Source organism: Pseudopodoces humilis, chromosome 2, assembly GCF_049639895.1.
Source record: "Pseudopodoces humilis isolate 2021_Gansu_Grassland_sample_001 chromosome 2, ASM4963989v1, whole genome shotgun sequence".
Taxonomy (NCBI): domain Eukaryota; kingdom Metazoa; phylum Chordata; class Aves; order Passeriformes; family Paridae; genus Pseudopodoces; species Pseudopodoces humilis.
This window is the reverse complement of record NC_142201.1, coordinates 43,430,158-43,448,821: the sequence shown is the minus strand read 5'-3', so window position 1 is coordinate 43,448,821 and position 18,664 is coordinate 43,430,158.

Sequence of the window (18,664 nt, the reverse complement as noted above, 5' to 3'; positions counted from 1 at the left end):
AGAGTGGATCCTGTAAGAAACCTAGTAAATATGCCATCTGAATAATAAATAGAAGGGAGATAAGATATAATTCAAAATGACAGTGCAGATGTACTGGTAGCACATATCTAGATTTACTTGCTGATATGTGTTACAGGACAATTTGGATTGCTAGTCCTTCAAGACAAAAACCTCTTGTATCATGTTCTCGCCCTTCTCTGGATATTGCTCATATGAGGGGAAAAAAAAATAAAAAGTGTTTATGAAAAGAGAATATATGAAAAAGAGGATTCAGTATGAGACACTATATCATGCAATTATGAAGTTATGACCAGGACTCTCATATACTCCTGAAACTGGCAAAACAGAGATAGCATGAAATTTCCTGTTCATACACATTAAAAAGATCTATCACAGAGACATAAGTAAATAGATAAATAACATAAATGCTACCCCATGCAATGTAGTTAGCTTAGGCAAATAAAATAAAGGAAAAAAAAACCAAACCACAAACAACCCCAAATACACAAAAACACAACAAAATCCCCAAATAAATGAATGAAAGCAAACTATGTCCAACCTCCTTTTTATATTGGAGACATATGAATTACTTCAAGTTTAATTATTCAATTTTTATTACAAAACTCATTTATATCACCACAACATTGAGCCTAAGAAAAAATTACCATGTCAGAGTGAGCTTAGTTTTAAATGTCATTGTTAAAGAAAGGACAGAGATTTATGTTCATTGTGGTCATAGTATTTTATGTTCTTTCCTCACTTCATTTGTCATCAGTGCTGTAATCCTGAAAATACCAAGAAAACCTTTTGTTTTGAATATATTGAATATTCAATATTGGCATAATGAATGTCAATGTTAACGATATTTAAACAGGAAAGTGTGCCATCAGAAAAGGTAAACCAGGTAGCTGAGGCAACATCTATAATCACTTCTCATTTTGGAAGGAAAGAAAAATCTTTGGCTTTTATTCGCATTCATTCTTTGTAAATTCATGAAAGGTACTGTGTGCAAGGCTGATTTGAAATAACAGTGCTGACACCAGTACCTGAAGCTGTGTCTTTGAATATTGATATTGATACATTAAAAAAAAAAAATCCTCTATAAACTGAAATCAGGAATTAATGTCTCATTAAGTACAGGAGTATTACAAAGAATTCTCATTGTGCGAAACTAGAGATCGTTTCTATTAAGTCCAAAGGAAGTTGCTTCCGTTGTGTAGCAATGCTGCATGCCCAGAATTTAGGTTAGTATTCAAATGGGAATACTGCTTGAGATTTGACATCTGAAATTGTTTACTCATCTGTAATTTAGGTGCAGAGCAGAGATACTGTTTTTATAACACATTGAATTACACTTCAGGTACCGCTAACCTCGAGGTAAGAAGTGTAAATATTAGCTGAACTGCATACTGAAAGTAAGAGGCTTAATAGAGATTCCTCACTTTTCATTTCTGTGCATAGTCATCTTTCTTGAGTTCAGTACTTACTGAGAACATATTACACAGACTTAAAACATGCTTATGATTATCTTTGTATCTTGAATGTGATTATCTTTGTATCTCGAAAGTTTAATAAGGGTAAATGAGATAATAGCATTTCCTGACAGCAAGAGTTTCTAAGCAGAGAGCCCCAGAAAAACAATGATAGAATTGGTTAATTTCCTAAGCTTCCTTTTGCACCTCAATTATTGTGCCAAAAAATAAGGAAGACCCATGAGACCAATAAAAAAGAATCAATTCAGAAAAGCTCTCTCTCTGAAACTCAGACCTAAGTAACCCCCTGCATTCAAGGAAAGGGAAAAGGAATCCTAGAACACAGCACTTTACTGGGGTATTTTTTTTCATATTTTTAGTTAAAAATACATCAAATAAAATATGTGGATACTAAAAACAGTCATAAAACAAATCACAAGGAAGAATGAAGCTAGAAATAGTTAATATTCTGGTCTATTTCTTTAATCACTGTACTTATTGGATAAAAGATTCTAGACAGTACAGCTTTGCTTTGCCTGTATAATTAAATAGATCTAATTGTGCCTATTCTGCTTTATAGTGGGTTCAATTACTACTATATGCATTAACAATGCTCATAGAAGGTCTTTCATCTAAGGTTTATCAGAACAATCAGATGAAAAAAAAATATTTAGCTGGTAAACATCATAGGGATTAAAGAAAATAAATCTCGTAGTCTGTGGTCATTGTGACAGCATCTTCCAATTTTCTGGTTGTTACTTAAGTTTCTATCACAGAAAGGTAGGTACCTAGAGGGTGAAAGCTGCACAGACTTTTGGTGAATTTTCACATTAAAATGTTGCCTACCTTTGGAAAATTGAGTGAAATTCTATGTAGTACTGAGGAAAATTATTGCCAAAATAATTACACAAATACAAAGCCATCCATTTGCAGAAGTATACAGCTATCAAGCTGAAGAAGGTAACTAATGCTTTAATTTATTTTCCTGTTGGCATGTTCCAGGTTGCTTGGACATCATAACCAGCAAATTTTCAGTTATTCATAGATTGGATTTACTGTAAACCAGAAGCAAATAAATAATTCCTCAGCCCTCCAGTTTTCTTACCATTTCTTTCAGTTCATTTTGCAAAGAACAGTGGTACACTGAGTCTTTTATTTATATGATAGCTTTCACCACAGAATAACATGAGCTCCATGTAGTGGAAGTAGCTGAAGATTTTTCGTTTTGCTATTTTCAAGGAGGTAACATATGTAAGGGGAAAATCCTGAGAGAATGGGCATTGCTTTCAGCTTCTCTCTCACATATTAACCCATCCAGAACAACTGAGTCATAATAAAATCTTTGGTCTGCTTACAAAACCTGTGTGTAGCTAACCCTAGTCTTCCTTGGGAGCTCCTGTAAAATTACAATTTAGGCTTTATTATGTCAACATTTTAACTCATTTCAGTATGACTGATTTCACAGTGGGATTTCACTGACATGCATTGTATGAACGAAAATGTTTCTTTGGGCAAAAATTTAGAATACATTTTCTATATAATTTTAAAAGATCTTCTAATAAAATAGTATTAGTTTGTCTTTATGTCCTAAGAATATCAGGAATACAGAAGTTGCTCCATGCCAATTAAAGGAAAAACAAAACAGCCACAGACATATTTGAGTGTGTATAGTTTATTACACAAATAATAAAAGGAAAAGGCCGAATGACCGAAGCTCTGCTATGAAATAAGTTGGTAGATTCCACCTAGGCTTTTCCCTGAGCAACATGTGAGTGTGCATGCACATGGATAGTTCTCCTAATTAGTGTTAATATACAGAAATAGGTGAAGGGAGAAATGCAGAAATAAAGGGTTGCCAAAACTACTACATTTTTTGATTCAGTGGGTATCAAATTTGCTTTCAAAAATTAAAGGGGAAGTAAAGAAAATAAAAAAAGTAAAAGAAAGTAAAAGTAGGGAAAATTCCTCTTACTTAGAAGCTAAAGTTGGTAAGGAGAAAATAATGCAGTCTGAGACATATAATTATGGATTATTCAAAACAAGGTGAAGAGAGATGTTTTATTGCAATAAATACACTAAAATATAGAGAAATGCAATATATATGCATGTAATAAAATATTAATCATATATAAAATTAAAATATTTAGATGTTTATATATCGAAAATAATGGAAAGAAACCAATATATTTCTAATAGAAAAGCAAGTAGGCCCGACCCATCTATGGTGAACAACTTCTACAAGTACATCAGGCCATAAGCAGAAATTACTCAAAAGCTCTTATTGAATCTCTGGTGTCAAGCTATCTTAAAAATTAATAGTTCCCACAGAGGACAAATGAAGCCTAAATCTTTTGTAACAGTTATCAGCTGAGAGACAGTTAACAGAAAAGCTTTGACAACAAAGGAACCTGAAGAAATTTCCATCAAGGGCCTTTCTCCCCATTAGCATGCAACAATTCCTTTTCATGTGTTTTGATTCAAGGTTTTGTGCAGCCACATTATAAATTGGATTACTAAAACAATTTCAGTGGAATAATTCTAAAATACCTGCAAACATTTTTCAATTTAATCTTGGCCTTGAATTTCACAATTTTCAGGTGAGGAGAACTGATCCAGAAGTGTAAAAAGAATGAGATACCAATGCCACCCTATGGAGTTGATTTTTAATTAGGAGGGGAGGACACATTACTGTAATCAGAACTGACGAGTGAAATTCTGTGTCTGTTTGTATGGTAGGTCCACAATCATTAATATGAAACTGTAAATTACCTAATATTTACCTGCTAGCACAGTATCACTGTTGAGATCCTTATTAAGCATAAACACACTTAATTCAATCAAACACATTGTTATTGAGTTTATTCCAAAATATTACTTGTATATTGACTTTAAGTTAACTATGGGAAAAGACCACAAGCCGTGCTTCAAGTGTACTGACTCAGGGTTCCGTCTTCATTTTTTAACAAATGTTAAAATTAGTGAGATATCATAGAATCACAGAATATGCTGAATTGGAAAGGATCCATGAGGATCATTGAATCCAACTCCTGGCCCTGTACAGGACACTTTTGCAGCACATAAAAAATATTGATTCTTTATGAAGAGTTGATGCATACCACCTAAATTTCCACTGCTGAATTGTAACTGTGTCTGAGCTGAGCTGTATGTATGTTTGAGTACAACTCAGTTCAGCTTAAAGGAGATGTTAGCAATGGAAGAGAATATTTGCAATAAGTATTTAATGATATCTCCGTATTAACTACCAAGACAAGCCTTGGTCAAATGTAGTTATTTATACTGTAGCTGCTATAGGTAGATGAGATTAATCCAATCCTAGAAATGCTAAATCTGATTTATGCATAAGTAAATGTATGGGGTAGGAGAGTGTCTGCTCCTTTAAGGGCATACGGCCAACACATAATAAGAGAGGTCTTTGTGATAAAAAAACCTGGCACAAATTAGGGCGTAAAAAATTTATATTTTAAATTGGGAAGGTGAGGACAGGGAAAGAAACCCACAGAGGCATAAACCCTGATCTATTAGCATAAACCAAACAAAACCAGAAACAAACCTGATCACTCACACTAATTGATGGGCTATCAAGAAACTGTAGGCAAATCTGCACTTTGCAACAGATGATGGTGCAATCCTCATGGGTTTGGAATGCTGAAGGAGGCTGTGGGATAGAGCAAACAAGGCAATGTGCAATAGAGAAATATGCAATAAAAATATACAGTGTTTAGAATACAGAGAAGTCTCTATTTGTACTGTATAAAGCATATCTATCTACAGATAGATAGGATGCATAATTTGTTAGGCCAAGATATTTTAATATTTTTTTAATCCTTAAATAATAACTAGTTTTTAAATAAAACTAGGTTAATTTCTCAATTCATCAGATGTGGAATTTCTCTGTACTTTGCAGTTTGGAAGCTACTTTGCCTGAACAGAGCTGATCAGAATGGAACAAATCTATATTTTCTTGCGTCTGTAAGAAATTTATAGGAACAAAGATTGCAACATTCTGTGATCTGCTAATATCCAGATTTTCTTCCACCTTCCATATTTCTGTCTGAGGAGCTCTTTCCTTGATACAAAATGTTTTATTGTTAGCTCCCAAGTATCTGATTTTTACTATGTTGTATGGCTTTTAACTCAGTTGTATTATTTCTGTCCTTTAGCTGACCCTGTTTATGTTTCCTTTTATTGGTTCATCCCAGTGTTGTGTCATCAACATATTCTCAATTCTTTCGTGCCCAGGGCACTAAATAAAATACGAACTAAATATTAAGTAAAACCAAATCTACATATGTGACTTTTGGAACCCTTCTAATAGCATACTTCCTTACCAGTCATTTCCTTTTCAGTGCAGACTGAATAGTTCATCTATTCTTGCATTAATCTCAATCTTCATCTTAATTAATAACACCTCCCCTGGTAATATATCAACTGCTCTACTGAAGTCCAGATAAAGTAGTTTAGATTAAGCATTACCTTTGTCTGAAGAAAAAAAATTAAAAGTTTTCTTAACAAAGAAACACAGGAAGGAGGTTAATTTATTACTTTGATATATTCCCTCTACTTTTTATCTGCTATTTAATTCATTTACTTCAATTTCTTGAAGTAACTTTTATTTCCAAATTTAGCTGTTTTCTTCACAACTTCTCTCATGTTTTGATCTTTTTTTATACAGCTACTGCATTTTTTTCTTTTATCTGCATTACTGAACATAGTGATCTCATGTGTTCATGTAGCAATTTTCTCAGAATTTTGTAATGAAGAAACATCTGGTCTCTATTTTAGGTCAGATTGGATGGGGCCCTGGAAAACCTGACCTAGTAGGTAACATCAGTGCCTGCCTATGGCAGGGGTGTTGGAACCAGATGATCTTTCAAGGCCTTTCAAACCCAAATTGTTGTATGATTCATGATTCTGTGATTTGTGAGTGTCTCTTATACAAACAACTGAGATCGCTGAGGTTAACCTCCTCACTGGATGCTTTATCACCACATTTGTATAAGCTAACCTATATATCACCAATGTTGAAAGCTTCTTTTTTTTTTAATGAATTCAAATATTTGTCATACTTAGAAGGTACTCCTTTGAATCCCTCTTACATGCCAATGTGCTACTTACTCCTGAATATTTTCTGGTTTGTACTTTTGGGTGGTTTTATTGTTTCTTTTGCCATCTTAGCTTTCCTGGAAATCTTCCTGGACAAGATATATAGAAGTCTATAATAGCTACCTAGGAATCTCACTACTTACTTTCTCTGTCAGTATGTTGAGGGACTTTCATTTGTTGTCAGGGACTCCAAATGACACAATTTTAAAAGACAAAGCCTTTGGGTCTCTCTAAGGTGAGAACAAATAAAAAGGTATGTTGAATAATATTGGACTCTGTGTCTGAAAGGTCTTTATTAGGCAGCTGTTGCCAGGCTCAGCTTTTGCTTCCCCTGAATAAGCCTGATGTTTAGTGTGCTTAAATTACCATTAAGACTTCTTGTTTATCTCTTTATGTCCGTATGATAATTCTTTTCTTGTTTGCTGGGGGTTTGTCTTAGTTGTTTCAGTTTATTTTTTGTTTGGGTTTGAGTTCTTTTTTTGGAAGGGGGTGTGTCTCATTGTTTTGTTTTGTTTTCTGGAATTCTATTGTAGACTATGCTTATACCAGCAATCCTGCTTCTGACTCAAATTTTATATTTCTTGTAATATGGCTCTACCCAGAGGACTTTCTCCATCAAAGCTTGGCCTTGGACCCCTGACAGCTCAACCTCTGGGCGGAAGGAAAAGTAGTTCTATAGAATAAGTCACTTTATCAGGAAGTGGAAAGAGACATAGAGTGAGTGAATCAGATGAATCCTACTTTCAGTATGACTGACTACTTTTTTCCTTTAGCTATACTTGATGGGTAGAGCAACCAGCTAAGAAGCAGATGCCTGCATCAGGGACATCTAAACCAGGTGAGATGAAATCTCTTCAACCTCTCTGCCTTCAACCCTTCAAAGGAAATGATCACTTTACAGAAGAACCACCAAATCTTCACAAGTTCTTGCCACCTTAAAGCCAATCATTTGTCAGTGTTCTCTGCTAACTGTTCATATCTCCAGGATTAAATGATAGCTGCAATCTGTAACAAAGAGTTTTAACAGATGGCCTAGAAGGCCAGTGGCATCCTAAGGAAATAGCCTCAACTTGCTCCAGGGGAAACTTTAGATTAAATATTAGGAAAAATTTCTTCACTGAAAAGGTGATCAGGCATTGGAAAAGGCTGCCCAGGGATGTGGGATATGGCACCTGGGGATATGGCTTAGTGGTGTTTGGACTTGATGGTCTTAGAAGTCTTTTCCAACATATATGTTTCTGTGATTCTCTGATCTCTGCTTAGACTTGAGAGTAGAAAATTAAAAAATATTTTTTTAAGAAAAGTTAAAGACCTCGCTAAAACCATTTTTTTTTCTTTATGTACCAGATCTAGCCACTATTTGCAATATTCCAGAACTCCAGTCAAGATTATACTTCACCTCTATACACCCACAGGTCCAGACAGTGGATTTTTTTTGTGAGCAGGTTAAAAAAATTTAAAAAGACAGAATCTTTCTAGCATTGCAAAAGTCTTCCTGTGGTGGTAAAAGAAATGGCAAAAGCTTAAAGCTGAAAAATCCACTGAAGCACTCTTAAAGTTATCAAGAGCTTCACTACTGATTTCAGTGGCTCTGAGATGTTAAAAAAAAACTTCAAACCAATGTCCCCAGTTGTATTATCTTAATGAAGATTTCAGAGGAAAAGGTGAATTTATAAGCATAAAAAGATTTTATCACCAATAAACTGAAATGTATCCAGTGCCTTCTCAGTTAAGAACAATCTAAACTTCATTTTGTTTGTTAGTTTGAAGGTTTTTTTCTTTACAATTATGAAAACCAGTAGAATAATTAAATACATATAAATAGCGCATTATTGTTTCTTGGCTGGAAATGATCCCAAGGTTGCAGATATGAGCCATTCAAAACCTTGGAAAATGGTCTCAGCAAAAAATCAGGTTAATTCCAGCACTATATTTTTAAAAGAGTTTTGGATTTTGATTGTTTGTTTTGAAGGCTGGGAGTGTGGATTGAAATTTTTCTGAAAACTTGAAGATTAGGCTACCATAAAGAGGAAACAACACAAAAATTATGTTTATCTATTGAATTTGGCTTGTGTGCTATCATTATTCCAGATGTGTGAATTATAAAAATAAATAAAATACTTTTTGTGAAATTTCAGTTACCAGGATGTCACCCTGATTTATGTGACTCTCTAACTGACCCACAATGTATATATCCATGATTATATCCATATGATGACATTTAAACAACTTCAGAATGTGTGAAACATACTTATACGTTTATTTATATATATACTAGTATGTATATATATAACATGAGCACAGTTAGATGAAATGAGTCTTCTCATACCCCATTACTGTGACACTCAACAGGGAACACAACATTATTTTGCTGTATAAATAAATAGTTCATATTGTCACAATTAATTAGATTTCTCATGGCATTTTATATGAAAATCATATTATATTATCCATCATAAAAAGCATGATTATCTGTTATTAGTGAATTTGATGGTCATTGTTTTCCCTGAATTCAAGGATTCAAGGACTATCAAAGGCACTTTATATCTATCTATATATAAATATATAAATACAAATCTAAATCTAAATCTAAATCTAAATCTAAATCTAAATATAATATAAGTATAGATATAGATATAGATATAAATATAAATATAAATATAAATATAAATATAAATATAAATATAAATATAAATATAAATATAAATATAAATACAAATATTATAAATATAAATATATATGCACACACACCACACACATATATAAATATGTTTGTGTTCATATGTGTGCATGGAAATGCAAAATCTGCTCTAGAAATATCAGTAGAAGAACAAGTAATCTTGTAAGACACAAATAAATGCTGTCCAATGTTTCAGTGAATACAATAGAAAAATGAGTTAGTAGCTTGACCAGCTCATCTCCCTGTAGGTCTGTTCTCTACAGAGCATTTTGTAATGGCTTAAATGATTTGCTCAAAGGGAATCCTTCTTATCCTAACTTAATGGATCTAAAAGTCATTATAAGAGAAGTCAGTCTGGAAGCATTATTGCACAATCTGTTCCATACTGTGGGCCAGAAGGGAAATAGTACAACTTAAAGGTAAAATATAGTTTTTATTATCTACCTTTACAATAATAGAAGTAACATAAAGGACATTAGATCATGACAAAATTTTCTGTGGAAGAAATACACATATTATTTCCTTTGAGGACACTTATCAAATGATTTATTATCAATATTAAAGGAAATATATTGATGCAAAATTCACAATCCATTGATGTTTTCAGAAAAAAAGTTCTACTAAAAATGCTGAATTTTTTTTAAAATTGATTTTTTTTTAAAAAGTGTGCAAGTACTCAACATTCATTTCTTTATTAATATAAATTTTTTCAATTTCTTAAAATAATTATTCCAGTTCTTGTGTGTATTTTAATAATTTTATATATATATGGTTGCAAATAGTCAAACCCTTGCTGTAAATTATATCAACCCAGGGTGTGGAAATTATAATTCAAATGTAGTGTGATTTTGGGCAAAAGCTTTTCAGAATAAAGAAATTGCTTAAATTTTAATCCTTTATATTTCCATAAAGAAACCATTGACAAGCCTTCAGACCCTTAATCCAGAATCTAGCAGGTGAGTTTCATTCCAAAATCCATTAAAATGGACTTCAGCTGGGTTTGAAAATATTACCTGCTGTGAGAAAATAATATATTATATTCATGTTAGTGATATATCTCAAGTTTGGGAGTTTGGTTTGAGTTGCTGGGGTTTTTTCTTCTTCCCCTTTCTTCCATTATCATAATTAAATCAGATGTAAATTTCTCTTCTTATTCTGACACATTTTCCTAACAGTTGTTGTAGTCAAGGTCTATTGAAATACCAATATTCTTGTTTTACCTTTGTTAAATCTCTATTAATTGTACCCAAAGTTCGGACAAACAGACCAAAAATTAACAACTTACCAAAATCTTCTCCTCAGAATTTTCCTCCCCTCTCTGGCTTTATCAGACCATGAGCAGTGGTTAGAGGTACGTAGGTCTACTGGCTCATAAACAGAGGTACATGCTGCAGTATTTGCATTGATAAATGCATGATAACGTTTTTGACTATGAAAATGGTATTTTCAGTTGACACACATCCAAAAGGAAGCAGTAGGTTTCACTTAATTAGATTTATTATAGAGAACATCTTGGCTGCATCCTACCTATTGCTCCACCAATACTGTGGATCATTATGACAATTTATATGCTTAAGCTTTTTCCTCCATAATTTTTATTTTTATAAATTTCTTTTGCCAGTAAGGATTGTCATATATGAAATATCTACCAAAAATGTCCCATTTTTGGTCACTGTATACTTCTCAGGACATGAGAATAGAAACAAATAGTTGAATATGGGTAATTCAAAACCATCTGACATTTCAGCTTTACTTTTATGAGTAAAATGCAAACTGTAGGCGATGATATGAGAAAATTTGGTAAGGTTATAGGTCAAAAGAAAATTTTATCTCCTTGAAAGACAATCTGTACTAAAAATTAGTGTCTCCTGCCTTGTGGAATTTGTAACTAAACAACCCTCCAAGTGAATCAGTATGATGACCTCAGGAACACTATTGATTTTCAGCATAAATTTACCAGACTAAATTCAAAAGCAAGGCCTCTAACAGAGTGTAAAGGTACCATATCAAGTTTTAGAGCACCATATGGTTTAATGCAACTTACAAGATTCCCAGCAAGATGGTAATTCACCAGCACAATTCTTAAAAAAACCCAAACTTATCTTTTCAGCAACTATTAACATAAGATGTTAATTTTGAAAACAAAATCCCCTAAAGGAAAAGTAGATAAATAAATGTCATGGAAACTACTGCAAGAAAAGTACTTTTCCCTGCATTTTATTTTAGCAGTGTCACAAAGAAAGCTTTTCTTGGGCAATGATCGGTCTCAAAATAATCAATACTTTTTTTTTTTTTTATCTGTTGTCAGCAGTTTGACAATTTTATTTTTATTTCTATTATTTTATTTTTCTTTTTGATAATGTTTGATTATTTTAATCAAACATTTTAATGTTCTGATCTTATTTCAGTCCAAACCATAAACTTCAATATGGAACAGATTATAAAAATCAGAAGAAGGCCGGTATTTCTCTGTCCATAATTGTTAGACTTAAGTTTTCACCACTGACAGTCATAGCAGGGTTTAATTTATATTTATAGTCTAAAGTGATGCTTATACTCTAGAAAGTATTTTGCAGCCCATTTTGAATAATAAAAAAAAATGCTTCTAACCCTATTAATCTTTGGAGATTTTGATTGTCCTTTTTCTAATTGCAAAATGAGTGCTCCAAAAATAGATATTACCCCAGCTTATATTCTCTACATTTGATTAATATTGAACACCTAGATAGCCAAAAATACCTAATGTACAAGTCAGGGAAGTAGCCAACACCTTCCAGTAAAGGTAAGACTTGCAATTCAGGTACAAGCTGTAATATTTCATGTGCTTTGAAGCAATGTGATTTTTTTCACTGTTTTTTATTTAGTTCTAGTATCAAATAGTAATGTCAATTGTGTTAGTATGTGTTTGGTCTCAGATATTTGAGTAGCCAGCATGGCTGTTATCAGTGGATTGTATTATCCATTTTGATCAGCAAGCAGATTTTCTAAGCTATCAGTTTTTTAAAAAAAATATATTATTTCCTTAAATAGCTAGTTAATACAACAAAGTGACTGATTTACTTCAGTGTTGGTTCTGTGACCAGTTCCCTGGGGAGCTTGTTCAAGTGTCCAACTAACCTCAGGGTGAAGAACTTTTCCTAATGTCCAACAAAACCTCCCCTGAAAGAGTTTTACGTCATTTCTTCAGGTCCTGTCACTGTTCATCAGAGAGAAGAGGTCAGCTCTGGATTTTGCTTAAAATATTACCAGTGCTAACTACCTTTTCATTGTGCTTTTTTTGTCATTTTCTCTTATAATTGGTCTATCTGTTTTCTAAAGACACCTGATGCTTCAGCAATCATCAGCATGCAGATTCTGAATCTTAACTGTTTTTGGAGGCACTTATTTCACCTGTGCTGCAACTTAAAACTTTTGTCATGTATTTTGCCATGTTATAAAAACTATCCTTTACTTGATTTATGCTTGTCTTAATCAGACATGCTTAATACAATCATTCCACCAGTTTCATTTATCATACATTTGCTAACTGAAGTAAGGTATTATGCTGACCTACTAATAACATTCCTACACAGGTGCTACAATGGAAAAATAATACAAACTTAATCATGCTACTTATGCTACTTATGCTACTTATGCTACTTATGGTGAGAACCTTGCTTCTGCCAAAGTGAGCTACTTTTTCAATTATTCCAAGCAAGGGATCTCTGCTTGTGTCTCTTTTTTGGGATTTTTTTTTATCCTAGGATAGTCTTTTAAAGCCAGTCACACTTCCTGAATAAAAAGTGTAGATTCCTAAAAGGGTTAACCAACAATTAATAAATTTTGAACTATGATAAATTTTTAAACCGTGATAACAAAAGGGGGAAATTGAATGAGCAATTTTCTTCTTTTCTTTTCACACCAAAAGAGAAAAAAGGGCCAAAGAAAGCCCTTAAATTTTCAATTTTAACCCTCATAGGCATATGTGATCAGGTTTGACAGTGTCAAGAACCTGCAGATCAAGGACTTGAAAAGCTAAAATTTCTCTTGCTTAAGAAACACCAAGATACATTGGATTGTTCATTGAACTCTGTCCCAGTCCAGAACTTTCCCTTGAGGAATTACATTGTAGAGGCAGAGTCCATGAATCATTCTTTGAAGTAATGATCAATGACTGAGAAGTCAAACATAAATCCCAGCTCCAGCAGTAATTATCAGGCTATCCCATTTATTAGGTTTGCCAATTTCCTACAAAAAACAAATGAATTAGCTACAATCTAAGATTATTTCAATTTCTAAGGTCACGTAGATGCTGTGAAATGCAGTTTTAACTGCACTAATATGAAAAAATGTATTGATTTTTAGATACAATTTTTCTGTAAATATAAGCATTTCTTTTTTGTTTGTTTTTTTTCTTGTTATCTGTTTGGGTTTCTTATGTATTAAAATCAAGGGCAATATCAAGAACTTTACTCATATTGTCATTTTCTCCTAGCAAAGATAATATCAGAATGTTCAGTTAATTAAGAACAAACAATGACCTGATAATATCAGACTGCAAAAGATACAACTACAATTTATACTCTCTCTATGTAAAGAAGTTACAGGCACTCTTGTGGGAAAAAAGAAGGGAATCAGACAAAAAAAAAGTAAAATAAACCTAAAATATCTTCCTTTTCAACAATCAAAGAATTTAGAAAGGAATAATAAGTAGTACTATTCTGAGATTGTGCTTCAATATGTAAGCATACCAAAGCAATCTGCGCTCTTAAATGGGTTTTTCCTATTTATATTTCACATGGCTTGATTTTTTGTGACAAAATATTTTTTTCTCCATAGTGTAAAAAAATTTTAAAAATATTACAAAACTAGTCATTATGAAACATTTTGCAGTGTAATGCTTCCTAATGCATTCAGGACAAAACAGTGCTTAAAGTAATAATTTAGTTTGTGACATTTTATGCAAGTACTCTAATAATGATAAAAAACTGATGAATAAGAAAATATTATTGAAATTTTAAGTTTGCAGTTTGTCTGCTCTGAAAAGGATAGTTTGACTTTGCAAACTCTTGAATAATGAGTAACTCTTAGTTGAAAATGGGGATTATTTGTTGGCCAAACATCAAAGATGGTAGACAAAGCTTTTCCTGAGCCACAATTTTTCTTAGAAACCCCAGTAGTAACTTTCATTTTTCTCTTTCACAAGGAAAGCCATGTTTATATACAGAGGACATTTAGTATAGTATACCCTAACAGAAAAACTAATGATTGGAAATGGATGGATTTCATAATAATAACAAAACTCCTTGATCAAATTCCGTTTCCTGTACTGCAGTTCTTTGCAGTAAGTTTTCTAGCCTCCAAAGAGTAACATATACCTTCAATTTTAAGCTCTTGATAAAAAAAAAGGTACCACAATAATTTCTTTTTTCTTACCTCAAGATACACAATTGCAGAATTCAACCACATTATTTATTTTATCATTAAGTCAAGGTACACATACTTGATTCCCAAAGAATTTAGGAAATATCTACATGCATAACAAGTTAATTGGTACACTTGGGTCTTAGGATATTTGTTTCTTCAAGGTTTTTGGGAAGTATGATTTTTCAGGATGGCATAGTCTTCTGATTATGACAAGCACAAACAATTGCATGTGTTGTTAAAAATCATAATCTAGGAACAGCAAGGCACATACTTTCCCTGTCCATCTCCACCAATATATAACTCTTCTGCTAAATTATTATTTTACTTTTACTGCATATTACCTCTTTCTTCTCTCTTCCACTTTCAAACCTGTAGTCCTCTGATCAGACTTATTTTCCTATGTACCTCATTAGAATACACCTTTGTCTGCAATCTCTTTCAAGTGCCATTCCTCTTTCTTCATCCATTCCAGCCAAGACATGGAGTCCTAGGAGTTATTTCTCCTAATGTTCTGCTGTGGCTAGTCTAACTCCAGACATCATACATTCCAAGTTCCCACAGCCCTGTTTTAATTTGAAAATGGCAATGTCTGTCATTGGTTATTGATATCCACAACTATCTTGCAAGGATGAATAAATGAGAACTTGAGATTTCCAATGGTGATTAACTTTTAAGGGGGAAGTCACTAAAAATTAGCTGTGTAAACATCTTAACTTCCCAGCCACCAACTGATCATTGTGTGAATTACCACCACTGTCACTGCCTACTGTTGTTCATGTGTTCCACACAGGAGCAGCTCTTTGGAGATGTATGAGGTGAAGTTCTCTATCAAGTAATGTGAAGACAAAGCAAGATCAAATACAGAAGGTATAGGAATCTGTTCTGTGTTTTATATTCCTTCTGTTCCTTCTTTGTTTTGGAAACTTGCAAGATAATAGCAGAGCTTGTACTCAGATCCTCAGTATCTCTTGTCATCGATACATTCCCTTTCAGTATACTGTCCCTTTCTGTTTATATAGTCAGAGCTTTAGAAGGTCTTGCAAACCTATGTTCCTCTAAAGCATAACACTGCATTACACATTTGTGGCTTTAAATTATTTTTCTTTAAACTATATTTTATTTTGGTTTTATTTTTTGGTTATTTTTGGAATGCTTTATTTTGAAAATACAGTTGTTCTGCCTCTCTGAGGTACCCTACTTACATGATTTACAAAGACTGATCATTCCAGCTGATAGTTTACAACAAATTCAGAGGAAAAAAACCACAGTCCTCTTCTGTGTTCCTCAGACTGTGACACAAAAAGGGAGAAGTTAAGCATTGTTTATTTTGACAAACCATATGCTTATTTCTTTGTTTCTTTTTTCCTCTCAGGAACTGCTGCATTCCCACTAGCAGCCTGTGAATTCAAAACTCCATTTTACTGGCTATTGTCAGACAACCCCTTTTTCATAATATTCACTATGGGGGAATAATTTTAAAATTACTTAAATATATGTTCCTATATAAAACAAAACACAAGTGACAAGACTTTATATTTAACTTGTTATAGCACCTGGAGCAATATATGCAAAAATATGAACTTCTGAAGAATATTTTCATACTTTTCATATTTTCATTTAAGGGTAGAGAGCAAGAAACAGAAGTAGGATAGCCCTAAGGAGAACATATCTAAGAAAGAGAATAAAATGCAAGACAGAGAGAGAAGGAACAAAAAGAAGTGGCTGATTTTTTTTCTAGATACAGATGTTATGTCTGATTCAGGTGGAAAGTAAAACCTTAGTAAGGAAGAAGCACCCATTATCTATATTAAGAATTGGTGAAATTTCATTTTGATGAAATATTTTAATATTCTCTGAGACTCAAATATAAAACTGCCTATCCTGTGGAACAATTTTAATTAATCAATTGATGCTATCATGGCTTGTTCATGAAGTACACACTAGTCTTCTTACACAAAATAGTTATTAGTCACTCCTTGACATTTCTCTTACAGAAATACTGTATAGACACTGTTTGTTACATGTCTTTTTAGTTCAGTGGTAGTTTTTCTAGTTCAGCTTCTCAAAAATTATCATAGAAATGTCAGATACCATTAGGAGGACAGAAAGGAACTGAAGGAGACATCTAGAAACACAAAAATAGATAAGGGTACTGAGTGAAAGCAAGGAGATAAAACCATCCATGTAGACCTCTGGAAATGTCACTGCAATTTCCAGAACACATTTTTGTCTTTCTGTAATAGGAAGCAGAATTGCTAAAAAGAGCAATGAGCAAAAGAGCAGTTTTTAAAAATATCTACATTTATAGATCAGATTTGTTCAAATACTTGAAGCGAAGAAGTTCTCTTTACAACCCTGCAGTGATGAAGTATGAAGTTGATAGTTAGAATGGAAAATCTGAAAACTATTACTTTAAAACATCAAGAATTTGAAAGGGAGAATAGTTTTTAGCAGCATCTGAGGAAATTAAGTCAAACATGAAATTATGGAGAGTCTGTTCTCACTTTGCCGAAACCAGGCTGTAGAAAAATCTGATTAAAATAAGCAATTAGCCTTCTAAATGTTTTGAAATAAACAAGAAGCAAATTGGATTTGCCAGGCTGAAAGGCAAAATAGGCAAAAAAAACCAGACTCATAGGTAGAAGAATTAAAAGAAAACCCTGGAAATTGGGAAGAGAAGCTTGCAAATGCCAAAGAACTGAAGAAATCCTATATATGATCAATATCGTACCTGTGGGTATAGGTATTTACAGAAAACAGAGCTAGTTTGCAAAACTGTCAAAAGGGAAAGAGTCTAGTCAAAACAGACTTCATATTTAAAACAAACAAACAAAGAAAAAAACACCACCAAACAAACAAACAAAAAATCCCCTAGGAGTGAGATACAGTAAATTATTTGAAGAAACAAGTGAAAAAGGCCATTTTTGAGAGCAGGCAGCCAGCAATCTAATTACATGATTGAAAGGCTTTTCTACAGTGGGTATAAGTGAAAGGGATGCAAAAATAAAATTAAATATTGAAAATGTGTTTGCTATTCTTTTGAGAAATGGATTATATAAGAAGTTGCTGAAAATATTCCAAGTTGGTGTAAATAAGAGGCATCAAGAAACCTGTATAGATGTAATATAGGTAAGATAAAATGTTAGAAGTGCAGATAGATAAACAGGTGAACAGAAAGAATGATCAATATGTCAGAATACAATAAGAAATACTGTATAGCATTGGTATATGCTGTCAGTCTTTCATGGCATTGTTATCAGTTTAATTATAAAGGACAAAAAAGGGGAAGCCATGCCTGGAAAACATGATAAACTTCTATGCTGAAACAGCTGGCATGGTAGGGAAGCTGGTTACAGTCTATCTAACTTCACTAAGGCTTTTAACAGTCCCCCATAAGATCCCATCAGAGAAGCTGATGAAGTACAAGTTGGACACTGTGCTGGATTGAAAACTGTCTGAATAGAAGGGACTAGAGGTCTAGTTGGAGGCTACCAGGATAACCCAGGGGTTAACATTGGTTCCAATTGTGTTTAATATCTTTGTTAATGATCCAGGTGATAGGACAGATTTTGCAGATGATAACAGCCCTGGAAGAGCAAATGGAAGTCTGAGGATGGTGCCTCTGGAAGCTTCTCTGACAGCCTGGAGAAAAGACCTTGAAGGAACCTCATGCAGTTCAAAAAGGGGGGGTGCAAAGGTCTCCACTTGTAGAGGAATAGTGTCAGGCACCAGCACATGCTGCTGTAAAGCAGTTTTGCAGAAAGAATCTAGGGCTCCTGCTAGACACCAAGCTGAACATGAGCCAGCAATGTGCTCCTGCAGCAAAGAAGGCCAGCGCTATCCTGTGCTGCATTAAGGGGAGTGTTGCCAACACACTGAGGGACTTAAGCCTTCCCTGCTTTGCTTAGCAGAGGTGAGTGGACACCTGGATTCCTTTGTCCAGTTCAGAGCTCTCCAGTATGAGTGAGACATGGACATAATG